Here is a 24,960-nt window from a genome sequence, read left to right as displayed (position 1 = left end):
GTGTGTAGCCTGCCAGGCTCCTCTGTCCATGGGATTTTCCAAGCAAGATTACTGGAGAGAGTAGCCATTTCCTTCTTCAGAGGCTCTTTCCAACCCAGGGATTGAACCCATGTCTTCTGCCTTGGCAGGCAGCTTCTTTATCGGAGTCATCTGGGAAGACCAGAATCACTGCTAGACAATCACTAAAGCCCCCTCCAACTTTAAGTGTTTGAGATTATGCAAAGGGACCCCTTCTCCCCTTCAGCGGAGGGCCGTAGGGGCAGGCGGCCAGAGATGAAGCCGCCTACAATATTGCATTCTGGGTTCCTGAGGCCAGGCTGTGTCCCCAGAAGCTGATTGTCTTTATATTATTTTAGTTAATGAATTAAATAAGGTTCCAGGACTGGAGACAAATGGGACTTCCTGTTATGTTAAAGTGAGGAAGCCAGAGAAGAGCATAGAAAGACCATTTAGACTTTCAACACCAGAATCGAAATATGTGTAGAGACACAAACACGATATGTGTATGCATCCCTTAGAAAAAGAAGAATCAATTATTTTTGCTCTCCCTGCAACCGCTTCCTCCTCTCCAGCTTCTCCGCTGAGGTATGTGTGTTATTACCCTAACTGGCCTGTAGATGGCAGCCTAGGAAAGCAAAGTGATCCGCTTTAGTAAGTTGCTGCTGCTGCTGCTGTTGTTGCTGCTGCTGCTAAGTCGCTTCAGTCTTGCCACTCTGTGCGACCCCATAGACGGCAGCCCACCAGGCTCTCCTGTACCTGGGATTCTCCAGGCAAGAACACTGGAGTGGGTTGCCATTTCCTTCTCCAATGCATGATTAGTAAGTTGAGCCCATTAGAAACTCAAAAGGACCAGATTCAAGATTTCAAAGTAAACATCACTTTTTAACTCATTATTGACAAAGGGTGTTTGGCAGAAAATAAGGCCTGTGGCAGGCGGTTTTTATTTTGGCTGGCCAAAAATTAGATATTTCACCAACACTTGTAGGTTATTATATTAAATAGTTACTGCCACATCTGTAAAGTCATCTCCATCACTGTTTCATTTTCACTGTCTGTATCAGAATCAGTCACTAAGGTTTTTGTCTTTTTGTTGGTCTAATATTCACATTGTCTGAATCAGAACTATATTCTGAAGAGCTATCATCTTTTGAGACACTAGTATATAGGTCGCTCAGACAATTAGAGAAAGTATCTGCTTAAAATTCACCAAAAAATTCTTCTTCACTCAAAATTTTGTGATGTATCATTTTTGAAACTTTTATGGCAATAAGCTTGTGTTTATAATATACACAAGGTTGGAACAAAAACCCAACAGAGCAAAATGTGAATGGTAACGACAATCATTAAGTTATATAATGAATCTTAGATCAGTTTTAATCTCTAACACCTTCAGACAGTGATGTTAACTGTATCACTCTCTAAAAATGTATTGATACATCTCTAGTCAATGTGTTAAAATACAGCATCATAAGAGCATACAGGTAAAATGTGAAGAAAAAAACTAAGACAAGGAATTCTTGCGTGTAATATATGACCAACCACTCAACAAAAATCCCATTCAAATTCTACCTAGAATTCTGAAACCACACCAGATCTACAGCTTACCTGGGATACATTTTTGCTAGTTCACAGTCACAGCACCAATATGGATGCCTCATTTTAAGCAATACATGCCGATGCAATAGGTGATTTCTTAAGTCTCTTAAGTTCTAAAATTCCTTGAATATATATACTCCAGAAAAGCGGGGCAAATTCAGTTTTGTAACCCGAATGGTGTTTGCTGATAGATTTCAATGCAGTGTTCATTTTGACTGTTCCGCACTTGCCTAGCAGCTCCTAGCCCTTTGGACCTACTATCTGTAAGTCAGTGACACTTCCTGGAGCCGCACGCTTGTGGGGGAGCCTTGCGTGGGTGTCTCCTCCCCTGGCCTGGCTGCTCCTCTGGGCACTGTCAGGGTCTGGGGCCTGACGAAGAGAAGGTGTTGGAGGTATTGGGTGAACTGCGCTGACTGCAGCGGAGCCACCATGGGCATCACGGGTCCTTAAATGAGGCCACATCTCTGCTGTGATGGGTGTGGATTGCTGGACCCCAAGGGTTTCTGCGCCAGTGCAGGCTTGTAGTGTAGTAGCTTAGGTTGGAACCACCTGGGTCCACTTCCCCAGAGAGACCTGAGTGCTGAACAAAGCACCGAGGCCAGAAGCCTCTTGGAACCAATATCCCAAAGAAAGAAGCAGTCCTCACATTCAAGGTCAGCCACCCCTGAGGCCAGCCAGCTCCTCAGCCGCAGTGATGGAACCTGGTAAAACCAGGGCCAAAGATACAAAGGACAAACTTCCGGTTTCAGGGATGAATGTCCTCCTGATGGTTTGCCCACTTAAAACCTTACTAAGTGAAGAGGAACTAAAAGCCTCTTCATGAAAGTGAAAGAGGAGAGTGAAAAAGTTGGCTTAAAGCTCAACATTCAGAAAACGAAGATCATGGCATCTGGTCCCATCACTTCATGGGACATAGATGGGGAAACAGTGGAAACAGTGTCAGACTTTATTTTGGGGAAGCTCCAAAATGACTGCAGATGGTGATTGCAGCCATGAAATTAAAAGATGCTTACTCCTTGGAAGGAAAGTTATGACCAACCTAGATAGCACATTCAAAAGCGAAGACATTACTTTGCCTACAAAGGTCTGTCTAGTCAAGGCTATGGTTTTCCAGTAGTCATGTATGGATGTGAAAGTTGGACTGTGAAGAAAGCTGAGTGCCGAAGAATTGATGCTTTTGAACTGTGGTGTTGGAGAAGACTCTTGCGAGTCCTTTGGACTGCAAGGAGATCCAACCAGTCCATTCTAAAGGAGATCAGCCCTGGGTGTTCTTTTGGAAGGAATGATGCTAAAGCTGAAACTCCAGTACTTTGGCCACCTCATGCAAAGAGTTGACTCATTGGAAAATACTCTGATGCTGGGAGGGATTGGGGGCAGGAGGAAAAGGGGACGACAGAGGATGAGATGGCTGGATGGCATCACTGACTCAATGGACGTGGGTTTGGGTGAACTCCAGGACATGGTGATGGACAGGGGGGCCTGGTGTGCTGCAATTCATGGGGTCACAAAGAGTCGGACACGACTGAGCGACTGAACTAAACTGAATATGCAATTCAGAAAAAAAAAGTGTACTTGACAATCCAAAGTGTTCACTGTTGAAATTTCTTTTTTAAAAAACAAAGGAGCTTTCATAACAAAAGAATTCATAGAGTTGGGATGAATCCCAAGAACTCACCTGGTTAATTCCACATCTCCGGGCAAAGCAACTCCTAAGCCACGCCCAAAACTGTAAAGGAACAAACACCCTTTCCTTTTCATTGAGCTTCCATGGGAGATCTGACCAGATAGGTCTTCTGCCTCTTTGTCTTCACTGTTTGCACCTTTTTGTTCATGTTCAGCTGTGAATTGAAACAGACTTAACTCACATTCAGGCTCCTCTACTCTCTGGCTGTGTGAGTTTAAGCAAGTTACCTGCCCCCTCTGAACCTCGCTTTCTCCATTTGTAAAACCACTGTTAGAATACACCCCAATTAAAGGTGTTTCAAGGCTTGAATAAAGAAACACTAATGAATATAACAAAAAAGAAACAGACTTAAAAATACAGAGAACAAAAAGAGATTACAATCGGAAAGAGGGGAAGCGGGAGGGGCACAATAGGGGAAGGATTACGAAGGACCAACTACTACAGTTTAAAACAGATAAGTTACGAGGCTCTATTGTACAGCACAGGGAATATAGTCAATATTTCTTAATAAATGTAAAAGGAATTTCTCTGGTGACTCAGTGGTAAAGAACCTGCCTGCAAATGCAAGAGATGCAGATTCAATCCTTGGGTCGGGAAGAACCCCTGAAGAAAGAAATGACAATCTACTCCAGTATTCTTGCCTGGAAAATTCCATGGACAGAGGAGCCTGGCGGGCTACAGCCCATGGAGTCATAAAAGAGATATAACTTAGCAACTAAACAACAACAATAATAAAAAGTATAACCTTTAAATTTTGTGAATTGTTATAGTGTACACCTGTAACTTACATAACATTATTCATCAAATTTATCTCTATTAAAAGATGTATGTAAACCACTACACCTATAGCTTGGTTCCTGGAGCTGATCAACAAAGTATGGCCCCTCTCTCCCCTACTCCCTGCGGTGGGATGGTGGGGTTGTCATAACAACAGGGGAAGCAGTGATGAAGTATGATGGTCTTGGGTACCAGACACTATTTTGCTCTGTTCAGCCCCTCAACATGAAAATCACCCCATGGCCCTGTATGGTTGTCAAATAACTGAACATTCACGAAGCTGACAAACCCAGCATTGCCCAGCCCGGAACATAATTCCATTTCACACACAAATGCGAGCATTTTCCACATGATTACAAATGCACTGGATGTTCTAGTACATTTTGTTGCTAATCAAAGGAAGATAGTTTTCTGTGCTATTTGTTACTTTGCTAAGAGTTGTTGACAATTTTGTAAAATCTCATTCATCACGTTGAGTCTACACTACAGTCAATGGGTCACCCACACTACATACCTCTGTCCATCCACACTGAAGCAGGTGAATTCCTGGTGGCTTTGAGCAGAGGGGCATTGGAATCACCCATCCATGGTATCATCCATCATGTAGATGTAAAAATGAGCTTCGAGTGAAGGAGGTTCTATTAACCATTCATTTTGAGATAGAAAAAGAGTTTTTAACAAATGCCCTATTATCAAACAGGGGCTCTGGGTCTGATTAGCTCCTGTCACAACTGGTATTCCCAGCCCTCAGCCCTCAGGGGTCTTCTGGGCTGTGTCCCCTGCCACATGTACTCCCAGGAGGAGCCCCTTCTCTGCAAGGGTCCCACAGGCTGCAGGGACCCCTCTCAAGGCACCCTTGGCATCAGGCCTGGTTCCCAGCAACAACCAGTTTTTCCTATTTTTTAATTGAAGCCTAGTTGATTTATAATGTTACATAGCTTCAAGCATACAACATAGCGATTTGATATTTTTATAGATTATATGCCTCAAATAAAATTTTATTACATTTTACAAAATTATACAATATTGGCTATATTCTCTGTGTTGTACACTACATGTTTGTTACTTATTTATTTTATACCTAGTAGTTTGTAGGAGGGCATGACAACCCACTCCAGTATTCTTGCCTGGAGAATTCCCTCAAACAGAGGAGCCTGGTGGGCTACAGTCCATGGGGTCACAAAGAGTCAGACACGACTGAGTGACTAAGCAAAGCACAGCACAGCAGCTTGTACCTCTAAATCCCCCTCCCTGATCAGCCCCTTTCCCCGCCTCCCCTGGAAAAACCAATAGTTTGTTCTCTGCATCTGTGAGTCTGTTTCTATTCGGTGGAATCTAAAACAAAACCAATGAGTGAAAATAACAAAGCAGCAGCCAGCTTTGAGTGCGGTCCCCAGGGGAGTCCCCTAGCACTCCCCACAAACCTGAACTTACCTTCCCTCCAGCTCAGGCCCCAGGGAACCACCTGCTCCCTCCCCAGCTGAGAAAGACCCCTGGGGCAGCCAGGGCAGATGTTTCCCCCTCCACCGCCTACCCAGAGCTCAAGGCCCAGGCTCCACGGGCTCCATGCCCCACCTGTATCCCTGCTCCAGGATGTCTGCTTTTCGTAACTCCCTAGACCATCCTTCTACCTTCTAGATCCATCTCTGCTTTCATGGCCCCTGGAATCCAGATAAGAGTCCTTGCTGCCATCAGAGCCAGGAAGGCGGCAGCACACTGGAATTCACTCGAGTTTCAAAAACTAACAAGAGCACCCGGGTCCACCCAGACGTTTCCATTTCTGACAATCAGGTAAAGAAATCCATCTGGCTTCAGAAAGTTCACGAGTGCTAAAACCAGAGAAAGAATGCAGGATAAATGAAAGAATTCTTGTTCTGTATTGTGTTTCACAAAGACCCATTGAGACGAGCAGGAATCCATGCTACAAGGTCATGAAGGAGCCCTGGCTGGCAGACAGGGAAACTGAAAGAAAAACAAGCTGAAGTTTTGTGGAAAGCCCACTGGACAGAACAGACCAAGTGGATGTGGGGTGAAGTGTCGTCTGCCGGACCTGTTCCTTTTTCTCTTGGGTAGGGATGGGAAACCACAGGCTGGCGGAACTGGGCCATGTGTGCTGCAGAGGGGGCAGCATCCTGTGAGGCTGGCAGGTGGGAGCAGATGGCATAGCACGGGGAGGCAGGCCCTGTTGGGGAGAGTGAGACAAACGTGGGTTTAGCAGGAAAGATGGAATCTCCACAACCTAAGAATGGCGAAGCTGTTTTTGCAAAGCAGGTGTACTTGATGAGTTGGGGGGACACAGAGGGTTTTTCTGACTCATATAAATTATACTTGGGTTGGGTAAGCCAATTGTTAAAAGGGATCTCAGTCTAGACAAATGAGAAGAAGATTGCAAAAGTTAATCCCTCACCAAGCTTCCTTAGGGCCAGATCGCCTGGTGAGGATGTCCATCGTCTGGCCCCAAAGGCACGATTTGTCCTAAGGCTCTGGGAGAAGGGCTTCCCTGGTGGCTCAAACAGTAAAGAATCTGCCTGCAATGTGGGAGATCTAGGTTTCGTCCATGGGTTGGGAAGATGCCCTGGAGAAGGGCATGGCAGCCCACTCTAGTATTCTCGCTGGAGAATTCCATGGACAGAGGAGCCTGGTGGGCTACAGTCCATGGGGTGGCAAAGAGTCAGACATGACTGAGAAACTTTCATCTGGAAGAAGAGAGAGGTGGTTTGATTTTACAGACATCTTCCCCACTGTACATGGGTGAGGCCCAGGGAGGAGTTCCTGCCTCAATGGCCACCACCACTGGCTTCCAGAAACACGACTGTGTTGTAGGTGAGATGTGCAATCTACCTTGGGCTGTTATAACAAAAGAACGGCAAACTGGAGCCTTAAACAAGCATCTGTTTCTCACGGTCCTCAGGGGTGGGAAGTCCGAGGTCAATGCATCAGCAGATTGAGGGTCTAGCAAGGACCAGCTTCCTGGTTCCTAGACGGCATCTTCTGCTGTGTCTTCAAGTGGTGGCAGGGGCAGGGAGCTCTCTGGGGTCTGTTATCTAAGAGCACTAATCTTATCCCCACATGCTTTTATGAACAGGATTGTATGTGGTTTTATAGGAATCTATTTTAAGAAAACAAAGTGCCCAGCACCTTGAACAGACTCCACACAACATAGAATGATGATTCATTTCCCCTCCATTCTTCCTCTGCTCTTGGTGCTGGTGACCCTTCTGAAGTCAGGTGGAAAGATTCAAAGGTTCTGCTGGGTTTCTTCACCCGGTTTTCAGAACAGACTCACTCTCCTGTCACTCCCAAAGCTCCAGATCAGTAGTTGGGCTGTTGGAGCAGTGTTCCTCAAACTGTAAGTCACCCAGGAACCTTCAGGATCATGTTCAAATGAGGATTCTGATTCAGCAAGTCTGGGGCAGAGCCCAAAAGTCTGCATTTCTACCAAGTTTCCGGATGGTGCCAAGGTTGCTGGTCTGTGCTCCACACTCGGAGGAACAAGAAGTCAGGCTGTTCGCCCATAATTGATGTGATCTCGGGTCTAGCTCGATGGCTGTCGTTTTCACATTAGATCTCAGTACTGGTTCCCCCCTCTCTCCTTTTTAAAATATATAATTTAATTTATTCATTTTTAATTGAAGGATAATTGTCCTACAATATTGTGGTGGTTTCTGCCAAGCATCAGCATGAATCAGCCATAGGTATACATATGTCCCCTCCCTCTTGAACCTCCCTCCCACCTCCCTCCCCATCCCACCCCTCTAGATTGTTACAGAGCCCAGGTTTGAGTTCCTTGAGTCACACAGCAAATTCCCACTGGCTATCTATTTTACATATGGTAATGAATGTTTCCACGTTACTCTCTCCACACATCCCGCCCGCTCCTTCCTCCCCGCTACCCCTGCCATGTTCCACAAGTCTGGTCTCTATGTCTGTGTCTCCATGGCAGCCCTTGCAGCCAGGTTCATCAGTACCATCTTTCTAGATTCCATATACATGTGTTAATATATTATATTTGCTTCCCCGCTTTGAGGGCTCCCCACAAACACAGTCTAATGAACCAGTGTCCTATCCAGTAGGTCAACATCTCCAGACCTAAATAGGACTTTGCCCAAACTCCCAAGAAAAGACTAGGTCCAGACCCAGTGGAGTAGAATCGCTTTGCTCCCTAAGATGCCCTACAGATGAAATGAGGAGGCGACCCATGAGGAGAACGCAGGATCATAGAGACTTAATGCTCCCACAGTTTTTCCTAGATCTTTTCTCTGGCGTCTGAGACTCACATCCTCAGAGGAGACAAGACCGCCTGCTTCCAACCCACAGTTGCCAGGATTTAGAAATCCTTAAGGAGCTTGAGATGGTTGGATGGCATCACCGACTCAATGAGTCTGAGCAAACTCCAGGAGATCGTGGAGGACAGGGAAGCCTGGTGTGCTGCAGTCCATGGTGTTGCGAAGAGTTGGGCACAACTGAGAGACACAACAACAGGAACTTGAAATTAAGGTTGTTGTTTTTTCTCCTTTCGGATTTTTGAAAGTTAAAACAATTCTAAGCTCACAAGCCAGACAAAATGGACCTTCATATCAAAACAAGAAGGGCAGACTTCTTGTGCCAGAAAATAAGGACAACTCAAGAGAACGGCAGGGATATGTTGAAAGGATATAGACGCTAGCTTGGGATTCCCTGTAAGAGCCCTGTCTCCTTGTTTCTGTAGTTGGTGCTCTGACATCTGTGGCCTTGCTGAATCTGGAGGGACTGCCCCTCCCAGGGTTAGCTAATTCCTAGAGATAGTCAATAACTCCTCCAGAGCCTGTTTTTCATGCAGATCAACCATTCTGGAGCCCTTACCCCAACCACATCCTCTATTGGGCTCTCAGAGTCAGAGTCCCTATTTTCCTGCCTGAATCACCCCGAGGCCAGGCTCTCGACAAGGAGGGGCAGTATCTGGGGCTCAGAGCCTGCTGAAAGGGTGAAACCAGCCCATCCTGAGCCTATGCACCGCACCTCACCCATTCCTTCCTGTGGAAATGATAATAAAGGCTCCCACACTCTCCCCCCACTTCCTCTGTCTCCTGACTGGCCCTGTACGGTGCTTCCCCACATGGGCTCGTGAGCATCCATGAGGAAGACACAGGTCTCCTTTCATGATGGTCATTTTCATATCTGAACATCCCACCATACCTGATTAGAACAATCCTGGCTACCCTTAACCCCCTGCCTCTGGTCAAAGTGGTGACAACTGACCACCAAAGTAATGATAATAATAGATTATGCCTCATTGCACTGAATGAGAATCCATGGGTTCATAAAGAAAATAGGGCTTGCCAAGTAGCACTCCTGGTAAAGAATCCGCCTGACAATGCAGGAGACGCCAGAGACGTGGGTTCCATCTCTGGGTTGGGAAGATCCCCTAGAGTAGGAAGCGGCAACCCACTCCAGTATTCTTGTCTGGGAAGTTCCAAGGACAGAAAAGCCTGACAGGCAGAGGAGCCTGGCAGGCTGCAGTCCATGGGGCCGCAAAGAGTTAGACACAACTGAGCATACACACACAATTAAAAAAATAATAATAATAAATGTGGAAAGAGAAAGCCCTTTCTTACAGTAGAGTCACCAAGGGATGTAGAAAGAACAAGGCAATCAGAATCCATTAAAACAAACGGTTAAGGCCTGATAGGAACAGGATGCTTATGCAATCTCAAAGTGTCTCCCCTCAAATTACTTTTTAATCAGAAAGGAGAAATTTGAAACTTTATGAAAGAGAAGCCTGGTAGACGCCACGTTAACGGAAGAGGAAGTTCGTTCAGCGTGCTGGAGAGGGATAAAACAAGCAAGAGGCCACGTGAAGCTTGGAAAAACCTCTAAGAAGGTTTGTGTCAGTGAGGACTTTTAACTGAATCTTGGAAAATATCAGAAAATCAAATTAAACACAGCATCTTTGGCCCTGGCACTTCAGCTGACTGAATCACTCTCAACTCAAACAAGCTAAAAGTGGGTGGTGCAACCGCAACTTGGCATTTGGGTAATTCTGTTATTTCCAAAGTTCTTTTCCAAATAGTATCTCACTTAGAGCTATTTTTCACAGCAGTTCTGTGATGCAAGGTATTGTGACCTCCTATTTCACATACAAGCAAACTAAACCCAGAGGCTCATGATCTGTCCAAGGTCGCCCAACAGAGTCAGGACCTGACCCTAAGTTCCTGCCGACACTGCCCCAGGGTCCCCCCCCCACCACAACTTCACTGTCATCTGAATTCACTAGCACTAACTGTGTCCTTTGAAAAAATGCCAGGTGACCCCACATGACGAAGAAAAATGCTCTTGAGCGGATAAGAAAAAAACACTTTCACATTTACTGGAAGACACCTCCACCCCCATTGCTGTTTCTCTGGGGATCACAGTGACTTATAATATTAAATCTTTTGGAGCTCTGTTTTTAGAAACATTACTAAATTTCAGCACTAGTTTCACTAACTTTTTTGCATGGTCTTATCATTTCCACATCTTATATGAAAAACAGGAGGTTTTGGAGCCTACCAGAAAGCTGCTATTTCCACATCTGTGAGGAAGCTGGCACAAGCAAAGGAAGGGTTTGAAAGTAGAATTATACCAAACAGGTGCAGGACTTGTGAACAGAAAGGCCAGCTCGTATGGCCAGAGTGGAGCATAGGCAGACCTGGCCAGTTTCCCTGAAAGTTAATTGGACAATCAAATGATTTCGTCTGCTGGTCTGAAGCTGTTTACTTGGTGGTTAAACATTTCATTGCAGTGCTGTGATGTCTCATAGCTAGTTTTGAGGTGGAGCAAATGATTTGCCATGTTAGTATCTTTATAAAACTATTGCTATTATCTCTGCAAAGCACAGTCTTTCAGTTCCTCAGATACGTCATGATGCTTTAGTGCATGGACGCTGACCACACAAACCTACTTTCAACCCTTGGTTCAATACTTATTACTGGAGAGACCTTGAATGGTTATTTACTCTCTCAAAGACTTAGTTAACTCATCTATGAAATGGGAATACTAACATTACCTACTTCACAGGGTTGTGAAGACTAAAGGAGATGTTAGGGGCATAACACAGTTCCCTGTACACAGCGAGCAAGGGATAAGCACCATCCATGTTGGTGATTTTCATGACAGTCATTTGCTTTGTGCAACGCAGAGGATGATACCGATCTACCATCAATGGGGCGGGTGCTCCAAGATGTGTTTCTAGCTCTGATGGGAGTGATGGTGATTCCCAAAGACTTATACCCACCTTTCTCACCAAGTCAGTAGCCTTGTGCACGTCTACAAGAGAATTAATGGCAACAGTTAAAGGAAGTCAAAGCGACCCAACACAGAACAGGACACCAACATGCCAAATGGCCATCTGTTCCTTCTAACTTCTTCGTATTTTGGTGACCTCACAAAACAACTGTACTGCGGTAGACTGGATAAGCTGTCATGAGACGCTAGAGGAGCTGTAGGTAATAAGTACACGTATGCATCAGCTTCAGGCTTTAACACTCCACTGAAGGCCAATTTGGCAATAAAAATATTGAACCATACAAAATATCATTCCCTTTAACCCCTTAGTCTACTGAAATAATTTCAAAGAACATAGTTGAATGTGCAAAATTATTTCCAGCAGGAGTGTTTATGAACACGAAGACCTGCTAAACAGCATATAAATCTAACTGGTTGAGAAGATTAAGGAAATTATAGGATATTACTTGATGAAATTGTGTGCAACCATTAAAATGATAAATGTGAAGACTGCATATGGAGTGGTCAGGATACAAGACCAGTATACAAAAATCAAGAGTATTTCTATACATTTGCAATGAACAGTATAAAAATGAAATCTTAAAAATGGCTCCACCAGAGACAAGAAAAGGGTATCCCCCCTCATCACTCCTTTCCAACATCATACTAGAATTCTGGCCAGTGCAATAAGACAAGAAAGAGAAACAAAAGGTGTACGGACTGGACAGGAAAGGAAAACAACAGTCTTTGTAGATGACAGGATTGTCGATAGATTCCAAAGGAGTCAACAACAACAAATTCCCGAGACTAACAAATAGTTACAGCAAAGCCGAAAGGTGAAAGATTGATATATAAAAGTCAGTTTCTACGTACCAGTAATGAACAAATCAAATTTGAATTGTAAAACACAATACCATTTATATTAGCATCTAAAAATGAAATATTTAGGTATAAATAGAGCAATACATACAAAATCTATTTGAAAAAACTACAAAACTCTGATTAAACAGGCCAAAGAATAACTAAATAACTGGAGAAATATTCCATGTTCATGAACAAAAAGACTCAATGCTGTCAAGATGTCTATTCTTCCCAACTTGGTCTAAAGACTGAATGCAATCCCAATAAAAATCTCAGAGAGTTATCTTATGGATATTGACAACTTGATTCTAAACTTTGTATGGAGAAGCAAAGGATTCAGAATAGCCAACCAAATACTGAAGGAGAACAAAGTTGAAGGATGGTAGCCACTTGAATTCAAGACATAGTATAAAGCTACAATAATCAAGGCAGAGTAGTTTGGTGAAAGAACAGACAAATAGATCACTGGGACAGAACTGAGAGCCCAGAAGTAGACCCACATTCATGTAATGAGCAGTACAATCAGACAAACATAATCTTTTCAACAAATGTTGCTAGAAAAATTGGACATTCAAGTGCAAAAATGTGACTCTAGATCTCTGTCACACCCTGACACTCTTCACAAAAATTAATTCAAATGGATCATACACCTCTGTTTGTTTTTCATTGAAGTACAGTTGATTTACAACTTTGTGTTAATTTCTATTGTATAGCAAAGTGACTCAATTATACATAAATATACATTCATTTTCATATTATCCTCTAGTATGGTTTATCATGTGGTATTGAATATAATTCCCTATGCTCTACAGTAGAAACTTCTTGCTTATCCATTCTACATATAATAATTTGCATCTGCTACCCCCAAACTTCCAATCCATCACCCCTCTCCCCCTTGGGCAACCATAAGTCTGTTTTCTATGCACAAATCTATACTTAAAATGCAAAATCATAAAAGTAGGAGAAAATCTAAATAACTCTGGATAAGCTGATGATTTTTTAGATATAACACCAAAAGCCCAATCCATGAAATAAATAATTGGTTAGCAGGACCTCATTAAAATTAAAAACTGCTCTGAGAAAAACACTGTCAAAAGAAAAAGAAGACTATCTATAGACTGGGATAATGTATTTGTAAAAGACATCTCTGATGAATGACTATTATCCAAAATATATAAAGAATTCTTAAAAGTCGACAATTACAAAAACCTCAACTTTAAAAAGGATAAAAGACTTGAACATATAGCTTACCAAAGACAGATACACAGTAAATAAATACATGAAAAATTGTTCAGCACCCTATGTCATCAGGAAACTGTAAATTAAAACAATAGTGAAATACCACTACACACCTATTAGAATGGCCAAAATTCAAAACGCTGACATGTTGGTGAGGATGCAGAGCAACAGTAGCTATCATTCATTGCTGGTGAAAATGCAAAATAGTATAGACACTTCAGAAGTCAGTTGGAAGTTTCTTACAAAGCTTAACATCCTCTTACAATACAATCCAACTCCTTGGTATTTACCCAGAGGGGCTGAACTTTTATGTCCACACAAAAACCTGAACATGAATGGTTATACTACTTTTACTCATAATTTTCAAAACTTGAAAGAAATCAAGATGCCCTCTAGTAGGGGAATGGAGAGATAAACTGTACATCCAAACAACAGAACATTTACTATAGTTTTAGTTATTAAAGACTCTTTCCAGACAGTCAAGGGGGGGAAGAAGAAGGGATAATATTTTGCTATTTCCATTTTATGCTTCCAATACAACTGGAATAAGAAGGGAGGACTTCCCTGGTGGTCCAGTGGTTAAGACTCTGCCTGCCCATGCAGGGGACACAGGTTTGACTCCTCTCCCAGGAAGATTTCACATGCTGCCAGGCAACTAGTCTCATGCGCCACAGCTACTGAAGCCCACGTGCCCTACAGCCCATGCTCCAAAGCAAGAGAGACCGCCGCAGTGAGGAGCCCACCACAGCAGCTAGAGAGGAGCCCCACTTGCCGCAGCTAGAGAGAAGCCTGTGTGGCCACAAAGACCCAGCACAGCGAAAAGCAAGAAAGCATTTGTGTTTAAATGGGAAGAACTGGGGAGGTGGAAAGAGGGCCGCTGCTGTGGCATGTCCTGATTTACTTCTTGGTTCTCATAAGCCACAGTAAACATCTATTTGCCAGACCTTGACCCCTTTTTCCCCCTTTATTCTTTCTTCCTTTCCAGCCTTCCTGCCTGTTTTCCCTCAATAAGCAATTATTGAGCCCCTGCCACTAGGCACTTTTTCTGCAAAGTAGAATTTTACATTCCTAGATCCACACCATCCACATTCAACCCCAGCCCCACACTCCAAATACACAAGATTACAAAATGATCACACTTCTGGGCTTCTAGTTTTGCCTGTGTCTTAGCTTGGAATACACTTCTTTCCCATCCTCAGTCTACCAAAGTCCTGCTCATCTTTCAAGGGATGGTATAAAAGCCACCTCTTCCAGGAAGTCTTCTCTGATTTCCCTGACCAAAATTATTTCTTCCAGCTTCTACATTCCTGTGCAACATTGCTGGTATCAACTTTATTTTTAATCAATATTTGTTAAAAAAAATTTATTAACTTCACATATATAACTGTAGATTTACATAAATGTCATCATCAAAACATCAGCAAAAACATCAGATGATGTTTTTATCTATTATTGATAGACTTCTTTGGAAGTTGATTGACTCACAAAACACACATACACTTTAGCCTTGGAATCCTTAAGTACTTTCTTTTAGATCTTAATTTTTCTGTTTTTAATTTTATCACTGTATTCATACCAAAGTTTTTAATGACATAACACCTTTTGATGTCAGTGAGGAACTAGTTTTTCTTATAGCAATCAGTTGTTGTAACAGATCCAAGTTTATTCTTTCACCTGAAGTGAAGTGTTTGTATGACTCAGAATATGTATAGTCTATCCTGGTGATAGAGCTTCCCTCATTGCTCAGTTGGTAAGGAATTGACCTCCTGTAATGCAGGAGACTCTGCTTTATACAGAAAATACAGAATAAATGCTCAATTTTTACCTTGTTATTTACAGCGAAATAAAAATGAGTTGGTCCCATAGTATCTTTGAGAGATGACTTTCAATTCCTTGGTCTGGAAGATCCCCTAGAGAAGGGATAGGCTACCCACTCCAGTATTCTTGGGCTTCCCATGTGGCTCAGCTGATAAAGAATCTGCTTGCAAAGTGGAAGACCTGGGTTTGATCCCTGGGTTGGGAAGATTCCCTACCTACTCCAGTATTCTGGCCTGGAGAATTCCATGGACTGTCCATGGGGTCACAAAGAATCAGACATGACTGCATGGAAAAAAAAGAAAAAATCTTGGTGAATATTCTATGAACACTTTCAGTTTATTTTTTATCATATATTTTATTCTGTTTGTATCATAATTTATTGTACAAATATCTTTGACTCTCACTAGGGATTAGGTTCCTTGGAAGCAATGACCTTTTTTGATTCATATTTTATTTCCCTGAACTGAACTTAGTGCCAGACACACAGGAGGTGCCCAAGAAATGTTTATTAAATAGTCTTGCTCTTTAATCTGTAATACTTCTTGCATGATTATTAAACATGCCTGAGTCTGAGTTGGTGATGGACAGGGAGGCCTGGCGTGCTGCGATTCATGGGGTCGCAAAGAGTCGGGCACGACGGAGTGACTGAACTGAACTGAACTGAGCATCAGAATATCTACTCATGTTGAAAGCTACATGAACTGTGCTCTTATTTTTTCTGCTTTTTAATTTTTAACAAAGAACATTTTCCCAAAAGAAAATTTCTATTTTTCCCCAAATTGTCTGGCACATAAGAAATAGTTGTTCAATTTAGCTCAGTAAACAACTGGCATAGGGGTGTTTGGGAAGGTGGGGGAGGGGAGATATTTAAACAATCACAACGAAGGAAAAATCCCAAGATAAATGAAAGTACCCCCCAAGAATTTCTTGCAGGTAATTTCAATGTATACTTGCCCAGGCCCCATGATCTATGTTTAAGTGTTATTAACGATTTGTTCTGACTTCAGCAGGATAAATAGAGAAGGGCTTTTCATCTGGTTTTATGACAGGTCTTTCAGGCCTAGATCGACAGAGAATTCTCTCTCCAGTACTCTTGCCTGGAAAATCCCATGGACGGAGGAGCCTGGAAGGCTGCAGTCCATGGGGTCTCTGAGGGTCAGACACGCCTGATTGACTTTACTTTCACTTTTCACTTTCATGCACTGGAGAGGGAAATGGCAACCCACTCCAGTGTTCTTGCCTGGAAAATCCCAGGGACGGCGGAGCCTGGTGGGTACCGTCTATGGCGTCGCACAGAGTCGGACACGACTGAAGCGACTTAGCAGCAGCAGCAGCCGCAGTGGGGGCAGTCCTGGGCCAGAGGCACCAAGCCGCTGCTGCATCGGGGAAACCTCAGCAGAGCCAGTTCCGGCCGAGTGAGCACACTGCCACCTCCTGGTAGGAATGGGGAAATGCAGATCATTCGGGCCCCGAAGGCATCACCTTGATAAGATGCTGATAGGGAGTCCGCCTGAAGGTCAGACACATCTCCACCCCACACGGGTAGCAGACAACCCGGAGTCCTGAGTACACAGCTCTGCGTGCACTCTGAGAGACTATTCTACACAGAGACACAGCAGTGGACAAAACAGACCGAAATCCCTGCTCCCGTGGAGCATAAATTCTAGTGGGGAGACAGGCATGCAACAAACTCAATAAATATGCAAATTATTTATATAGAAGAAAGCATTAATGCAAAACCAGGAAAGAGGGCAAGACAAGGAAGTAGGGGCTGCCATTTTACGTAGAGGGTCCGAGAAGGCCTCCTTTCTTGGCGGGCGGGGGGGAGGTGGGAGGGGATATCATGTCAAGAGGAAGCCTGAAATGTGGGAGTCGGTCCTCCAAGGGTGTCACAGGTGTCTTGTGGAGCAGGCAGGGCTCTGTGCCCCAGAAAGCCCAGCACAAAGGGCTGTAAACAGGGGGACATGAAACCACTTTGCCTAGAAGCCACGCAGACAGATGAGAGGCCCTGTAGGCTTCTGACAAGTCAAGTGGTCCCGACGAGTTTCTAGCTTTGCTAACCTCATTTTCTTCTTCTATAAAAAGGGATCTGAGTTCATATCATCACAACGTTTCTGAAATAAGTGGGTGTGTGTTAGTTACTCAGTCGCATCTGACTCTTTGTGACCCCCTGGACTGTAGCCCACAAAGGCTCCTTGATCCATGGGATTTTCCAGTCAAGAATACTGGGAATGGATTGCCATTCCCTTCTCCAGAGGATCTTCTCGACCAGAGATCAAACCCAGGTGATATCCAGAGATAAGTGGGTAATGAGATAAAAGTGCATTGTCCAAGCTCAGTAAATCATAGTCTTTTTGAAAATGAAGTCTCTCTTCTACAAACATTTCCCCATCACTTTCTCTGGCAGGGGGTGGTCTCCTTCCAGGGAAGGCACATGAAGCCCACTTTTGAGATTCAAATCTTCAGATTGACAGAGAATTGGAAACACCCATTCAAAGCCTTCCAGCTGCTCTGGCTTGCAAGCTAGTTCTGATTGATGGGTGGGGCTTGGGGTACAGCAGCTCAAATCCGGATCTCAGTTCCCTATCCTGGAATCAAGCCCAGACTGTGGCACTTAGAGTGCCAAATCCTAGCCACAAGACGATGAGGGCCTCTGGGTGTGATGTAAGTCCCTCCCTGGTCCTTGTCTTCTTTGGAGAACAAAAATTCAACAAAGATCCCTTGGCTTATTTACAAACAGAAATAGACTCACAGACTTAGAGAACAAACTTACAATTACCTGAGGGAAGGGTGGGGGAGAAGAGATAGATCAGGATTTGGGGATGGACACGTACACACTGCTATATTTAAAATAAGGACTTACTGTGTAGCACCGGGAACTCTGCTCAATATTATGTAAGAACGTAAATGGAAAAATAATTTGAAAAAGAATAGATGCATGTCTATGTATAACTGAATCACTTTGCTATACACCTAAAGCATGGTTAATCACCTCTACTCCAATCTAAAATAAAAAGGTTTTAAAAATTCAGCTAAAAGACTGAGTAGTGTAACAGGTTGTTTATTAGCAGAAAGTACATGCAGATGAGTGGGCTTGGAGGGCGTCGCGCTTTTAGGATGGCTTGAATTGCCTACAGGGGCAGCTCTCTAGGTTCCCTCTGGCCAATCATCTTGCTCGTTGCGCACTTCTGATCTGACTCAAAGTCCTTCCTGATGTATGTGCACATCTTTTAGCCAGGATGGATTCCAGGGCCAGGGTCTCTAAGAGCTTGGCAAGACGTACTGTAGGTTGGCGCCCCCTCACTTTTTGACTCCCAACATCAGAAAAAAAAAATTTATTTTTAAGTAGGTTTACATTTTTTTTTAATGTTTCAGAGCATGACAAGAGTTCATAAAAAGGGAAAGCGCAAATGTTAGTCACTCAGTTGTAGCCAAGGCTTTGAGATCCCATGGACTGTAGCCCACCAGGCTCCTCTGTCTATGGAATTCTCTAGACAATAATACTGGAATGGGTAGCCGCTCCCTTCTCCAGGAGATCTTCCCAACCCAGGAATCGAAAGTCACCTGTCAAAGATACTGGGCCACCAACTCATTTTTATTTTGCTGTAAATAAAAAGGTAAAAATTGAGCATTCATTCTTCATTTCCTATATGAACTAACCCTCAGGGTAATCAAATTATTGATGAGGGTAATTTTCTCTTTTTAGAAGTATCATGTCTAATAAATGAAAAAGAAATAATAGAATATTACCATTTTACAAATCCATAATGACAGTGGGTCTAAAAATGATGACCTATGGCTGCAAACATCACAACCAAGAGACAACCAGCCTTATGTGTCTAGAAGAACTCTACTCCTCCTATGAAGGATTCTTGCCAAAATATCAAAATTGAATCAGATCAAACCCAATAACTACCAAGTTACAGAATAAAAATGAGACAGAAAGATGTAATAAACACCACCACAGCATGCAGTGATGAAGATCAGACCATGGGCAGTTCTGCAGAATAAATATCCAGTTCAACAACCAAAAGAATAAAATAATATTTCAGTGAGGAAGAGAGAAAAGAGGAGGGGAAAGTGGTAGGAACTAGGAAAGGGAGAAGGGGAACCTACAGATTAGAAAACATTTCAGAACCCCTATGGATCATAATTCAAGCAGCTTCCAATATCTGAAATCTCTGAGACAAACCTTCCTTGGTTGTGCAGTGGTAAAGAATTCTCCTGCCAAAGCAGGAGACACCAGAGACTTGGGTTTGATCCCTGGGTCAGAAAGATCCCCTGGAGGAGGTAATGGCAACCCACTCCAGTATTCCTGCCTGAAAATTCTATGGACAGAGGAGCCTGGCGGGTTACAGTCCATGGGACTGCAAAAGTCAGACACGACTGAGCACACACACATATGAGACAAACGGGGAAATGTACAAGTTCAGGATATGTGCTGACATTCGGTTATTGTGGTTAAGCTTTAGAATGTTATTACGGCGTCATGGGTATATGTTAGGTCTCTGTGTTTTAAACTTACATACTGAAATATTTTCAGATGAAATGGTAGCATGAAATAAAATTCATTTTTATGGCAAGATAAGAAAAATTGAAACATGAAAGAATTTTCTCTGCCCTTTGGCCCACTCTCTCCCCACGTTGTGCATGTTCTATCTGCGTTATGCATCAGGCCAGACTCCCCCATCAGCAGAAATACCTGTTTAACCGCAAAGAGCAACCTTCTCCCAGCACCACCAAGACAACTCCTTAAAGAAAACGTTCCTCCTCCATACTGTAGGGGCCACAATGACCCATCACTTTGTACTTACACATCTGGACTGTGTAAACTGGCAATCATATGTCATCCAATGTGCATCCCTCTGTCTCCAAAAACTCATACAACTGTGCTTTGACCTCTAATGGGTGGAACAGTTCTCAAAGCTTTCTGAGAGGCTCTTCCTGGGTTAGAATCCTCAGTTTGGCTCAGGTAAAAATTTCCATTTCTTTCGTAGGGCAACTGATTAATTTTTTGTTGGCAAGAAGATACAGAGATGGGCAGAGGAGGGTGGAGTGAGCTGGGAGGGGACAAGATTGGCTGTGCAGCCCTCGTGTACAGTATTAAAAGTCAGGATGGTCATTCCTTTGGGAGGAAAGTGATTGGAAGTAAGCCTAAGCATGCCTCTGGGGGGCTGGTGATATTGCATCTCTTGGTTTGTATGATTAATAAATAGAATTTTAAATTGATGGAAATATGCAAGCTGTACAGATATGATTTACATGTTCTATACTCCCTGGTGGTGCAGTGGTTAAAAAAAAAAAAAAATCCGCCTGCCAATACAGGAGACACAGGAGATGCGGATTTGATCTCTGGGTCAAGATCTCCTGGAGAAGGAAATGGCAACCCATTCCACTATTCCTGCCTGGAGAATCCCTTGGACAGAGGAGCCTGGTGGGCTACAGTCCATGGGGTCACGAAGAGTTGGACACAACTGAGCACACAAGCGCATACACACACACACACACACACACACATATGCTCATACAAATAAATACATGTGTTTGGCTCAAGTAAAATTTCCTGTTTCTTTCCTAGATCAACTGATTAATTTTTTGTTAGCAAGAGGATACAGAATCGGGGACGAGGAGAGTAGAGTGAGTGTATTATATGTATATAGTTAAGCCCTCTACAAGCGAGCCAGTTCCATTCCAAGAACATGTTCATAAGTCTAATCTGTTCATAAATCCAACAAAGTTAACCTAGGTACCCAACTAACATGTTCAGCTATACAGTACTGTACAGTAATAGGTTTACAATACTTTTCACACAAATAATACATAAAAAACAAACAAGGAAAACATTTTTAATCTTCCAGTACAGTACCTTGAAGTATAGCAGTAGAGTACCATAGCTGGCACACAGGGGCTGGTGTCGAGGGAACAGGCAAGGAGAGTTACTGACTGGAGGAGGGAGAGGAGGTGGGAGATGGTTGAGCTGAAGAGTCGTCAGCAATAGGAGACGGAAGGCAAGATGCAGTTTCACTCACTCCTGACATTGATGGAACACACATTTGAACGTTTGCAACTTGAAGGTTTGTATGTGGGGGACTTAACTGTTCAAGCTGGATAATGGATACAAGGGAGTTTATTACACAATTACCTCTATATTCATTCATGTTTTAGATTTTCTATTATGAGCTAAAATTTTTATAGTCAAGAATCTGAAAATGAGGTTTGACTCAAACTTTATCTGGGAAAACTAAACTAACAAAGGAAAAAACAAATTATTTGACACTTAATGAAAGCAAAAGTGCTAGTCGCTCAGTCATGTCCAGCTCTGCAGCCCCCATGGACAGTAGCCAGCCAGGCTTCTCTGTCTGTGGAATCCTCCAGGCAAGAATACTGGAGTCAGTTGCCATTCCCTTCTCCAGGGGATCTTCCTGACCCAGGGATCAAACCTAGATCTCCTGCTTTGCAGGCGGATTCTTTACTACCTGAGCCACCAGGGAAGCCCTGTGTGGTATAGTTTAAAACCATCCACGCACCAATTTTCAGAAAGAACAGAGTTAATCCTCAGCAGATCTATGATGTGCCTTGCTGCACTCTTGAGTTTCACAGTGAATCCATAAAAGCTAGTTGGGTGCTTTTGCCCAGTACAAGTGTTTCATCCCTTTCCCCAGGAGCCTTCCCTAATTCTTTGATAGTAAAGTCACACTCACTGAAGCAGCATCTGAGGTCTTCTTTGTTGGTTTCTATTACCAACTGCTCTAATGCAGCCAGGTCCTCACGTGTCAGTGACTCGGCAGATATTTTGACTAGTTCTTCCAATACCACTTTCAAACGTTCATGAAATCCCAACTTCTTTTGCAAGAGTTGAAATCCACTTTGCAGTGATGTGCATTCTGTTGAAGTCACGCTCTCCGGAAGCTGACCACATCAATCACGTAGAAAGAGAGAAAAATGGGTGGGGATCAACGCTACTTCTTCATTTTAGGTAGAAAGAAAATGCTTACTTAAGACAAAATACAAAACATAATTCTGGAGTGAAAAATGGGGAGAGGTGGTTTAGCATTGATTGATTCTCTCTGGCCACTGCATTAGGGAACGTTAACGCTAGTTAGCTTGGACTTCCTTCAACCCACCTCTCTTAAGGCAACTGGGTGCCATCTACTCCTTCAGTCCCATTCCTGGGCATATATTCAGATAAAACTATGATTCAAAAAGATACATGCAGCCCTAAATTCATAGCAGTACTATGCACAATAACCAAGACATGGAAACAGCCTAAATATCCAACAACAGATGAATGGATAAAAAAGAGATGATTTTATATGCATACATATGTATGTATGTGTGTGTATGTATGTGTGTGTGTGTGTACACACACAATAAAATACTACTCAGCCTCAAGAAAGAATGGAATAATGCCATTTGTAGCAACATGGATGGACCTAGAGATTATCATACCAAATGAAGTAAGCCAGACAGAAAGACAAATATATGATATCACTTACATGCGGAATCTAAAATATGACACAAATGAACTTGTCTATGAAACAGACTCACAAACATAAAGAACAGACTTATGGTCACCAAGAGGGAGGGAAGAGGGGGATGGTTAAGAGTTTGGGGTTAGCAGATGCAAACTATTACATATAATACGGATAAACAACAAGGCCCTACTGTATAGCATAGAGAATTATATTCAATATCCTGTAATAAACCATAATGGAAAAGAAAAGAACTGGTAACTGGGGGGGAACTCAGATAATAAATAGCCAGGTAGCAAGGATCCTATATATATATATATATATTTTTTAAGGATCCTATATTTAAAGAAGAAAAAACCTACTCCCTTAAAAGCATTAGTGACTGATGAAGAATTTCCTGACTTTTGGGGAAGAATCTCAGAAGACACGGGATGCACCATGTATCTCACACTAAACCAGAAGTCCTTTCCAGACACTACAGTTTTGAGAACTTTTCTCATCTCCCTGTCCCTCCTGCCGTAGCCACCTCTCTTGATCCTATTTTCCTCCTCCTAGCGTGGCATCTTGCTCCTTCCCAAAAGAGAGCTCAGAATCCTCTCCCCTCTCTTACATAGAAGAGTTCGCTTTTGATCCCGTGAATCCAGAAGTACAGATTCCATTCATTGCAACTTGAAGCGCAAAATGACACACCTCCATCCTCCAGCATGTCTCTGCTTAGGGGCCCCCAGCAGACTGGGTATCTGTAATTGAGTTTATCCTTCATGGCCTCCAGTGATCAAACCATCCGTATGTTCCTTCCAATCACAGACCGTGTTCTCCCCGCAACAAACTGGTGAAAGCTGCTGTCTTCATATAAGGAAAGAAAACTGATGGAGAAACTGTGAGAGATGAGTATTTTCTTCTTTTGTGCTTACCTGTATTGTCTGAATGTTCTATAATATAAGCTATTTAAAAATGCTTATATTTAAATATGTTATTTAAAATCTATTTAAAATATGTTACTTTTTAAAAGATTGCATTGAGCATGAAAAGTTAGCATACTTAATAGTGACAATGAAACTGAGTTTTAACCTACAAATTATATCTTTAAAGAGAAAAGTGTATTTTTTTTCCTTTATGTCAAAGTGAAGAAGCATAAAAACTTTCTATTCATTGTGTTTTTCCTGGTTAATCACCTGTATGCTCCATTGTTTGATTTTCCTCACATCATTTTTGGGAAAATGCTATTTAACGAGAATTCTGATAAATGTCGTGAAAGTAGCCAAGGAGCAGTTTGTATCCAGCACATTGCTAATACAATCAGGAGGACTTTAACCATTCAGGAAGGAACTCCCTGCCCTTTGTTTAACTAAAACAGCTTCTCTTGGACATTAAAAAAAAAAAAAAAAAACCTCTTTCCTGACTAGTATTTACACGAAGAGCTGCCTGTGTTAAAAAGTGTACAGCCCATTAAGCAAAATTGTTACACCAACTATGTATTTCATCATGTCAATGCCAACTACATATTCCATTGTGTCAATGACCACCCTCAAAGAGAAGCAGACGGGTTCCCTTCCTCTGAAGTAGAGAGAGAAGCCCACCAGGCCAGTCTGATGGTGAAGTGAGACTTAGTCTCCACACACAGCAATAACGACTTCTGGGAAATCTCCTCTGGGCTGTGTATCTATCACTTGCTATAAACCGACAACTTTGCAATTGATGGTGTCACATTTCTGAGCAAGGCTTGATTGTCTTCTTCATCCTTCAGCCAAAATCCTCACCTTGCACAAAAATCAAGAAGGGAAAGACCAATTCCAACAAGATGAACTTGACTGGTCATCTGTCTAGCAAACCAAGCCAATGACTAATGACTGGTGTCACGCTAAGAGGGTTCTGCTGAGGCTGGAGCAGTCTCCTCCAAGGCTGGTGGTGGTGACCTGCACCCCTTCCTGTGTCCCCATGTCAGGGCTCTGCCACCCACTCCCTCACCAAACGAGAGTCCGGAAGTCACCCTTCACTCCTCTCTTACCTCCACAGCCAGTCGACTGCGAGTTCTCCCAGCTCAACTTTCTAACCATTTCTTCACTTATCTCTTCTTTTCATTCCTGCCCCTTGGACATTGCATTTCTTTTCACCTTTCGTTTATAAAATTTATTCTTTACAGCCAACTAGGCTGAAGAAGCCTGGGAAAAAGTTTGCAACAAAGTTAGTAAAGTCTTTGCCTCATAACAACAGCAAAGCGGGCACTATCCTATTTCAGTTCTTTGTTCTCTATCAGATATGCAAGGATAA

General features: G+C 42.9%; 1 long non-coding RNA gene across 2 annotated transcripts in view; it reads right to left on the bottom strand.

The window, feature by feature from the left end:
* The window catches only part of LOC114117499 (uncharacterized), a 59,482-nt gene that overhangs the window by 4,653 nt on the left and 29,869 nt on the right, over nucleotides 1–24,960 (bottom strand). The window contains exons 2-6 of one of the 2 annotated variants that reach the window (XR_006055865.2): nucleotides 24,698–24,851; nucleotides 23,300–23,535; nucleotides 21,919–22,126; nucleotides 4,572–6,239; nucleotides 3,272–3,434 (exon numbers count right to left, since the gene is read on the bottom strand). This is a non-coding gene — a long non-coding RNA (uncharacterized LOC114117499). Of the gene's footprint in view, nucleotides 1–3,271; nucleotides 3,435–4,571; nucleotides 6,240–21,918; nucleotides 22,127–23,299; nucleotides 24,852–24,960 lie in introns of both variants that reach the window. The other variant, XR_009595909.1, reaches the window with a different exon arrangement.

This window comes from Ovis aries, chromosome 13, assembly GCF_016772045.2.
Source record: "Ovis aries strain OAR_USU_Benz2616 breed Rambouillet chromosome 13, ARS-UI_Ramb_v3.0, whole genome shotgun sequence".
Taxonomy (NCBI): domain Eukaryota; kingdom Metazoa; phylum Chordata; class Mammalia; order Artiodactyla; family Bovidae; genus Ovis; species Ovis aries.
The sequence above is the reverse complement of the archived record's forward strand: the minus strand, read 5'-3'. Positions and strand labels throughout refer to the sequence as shown.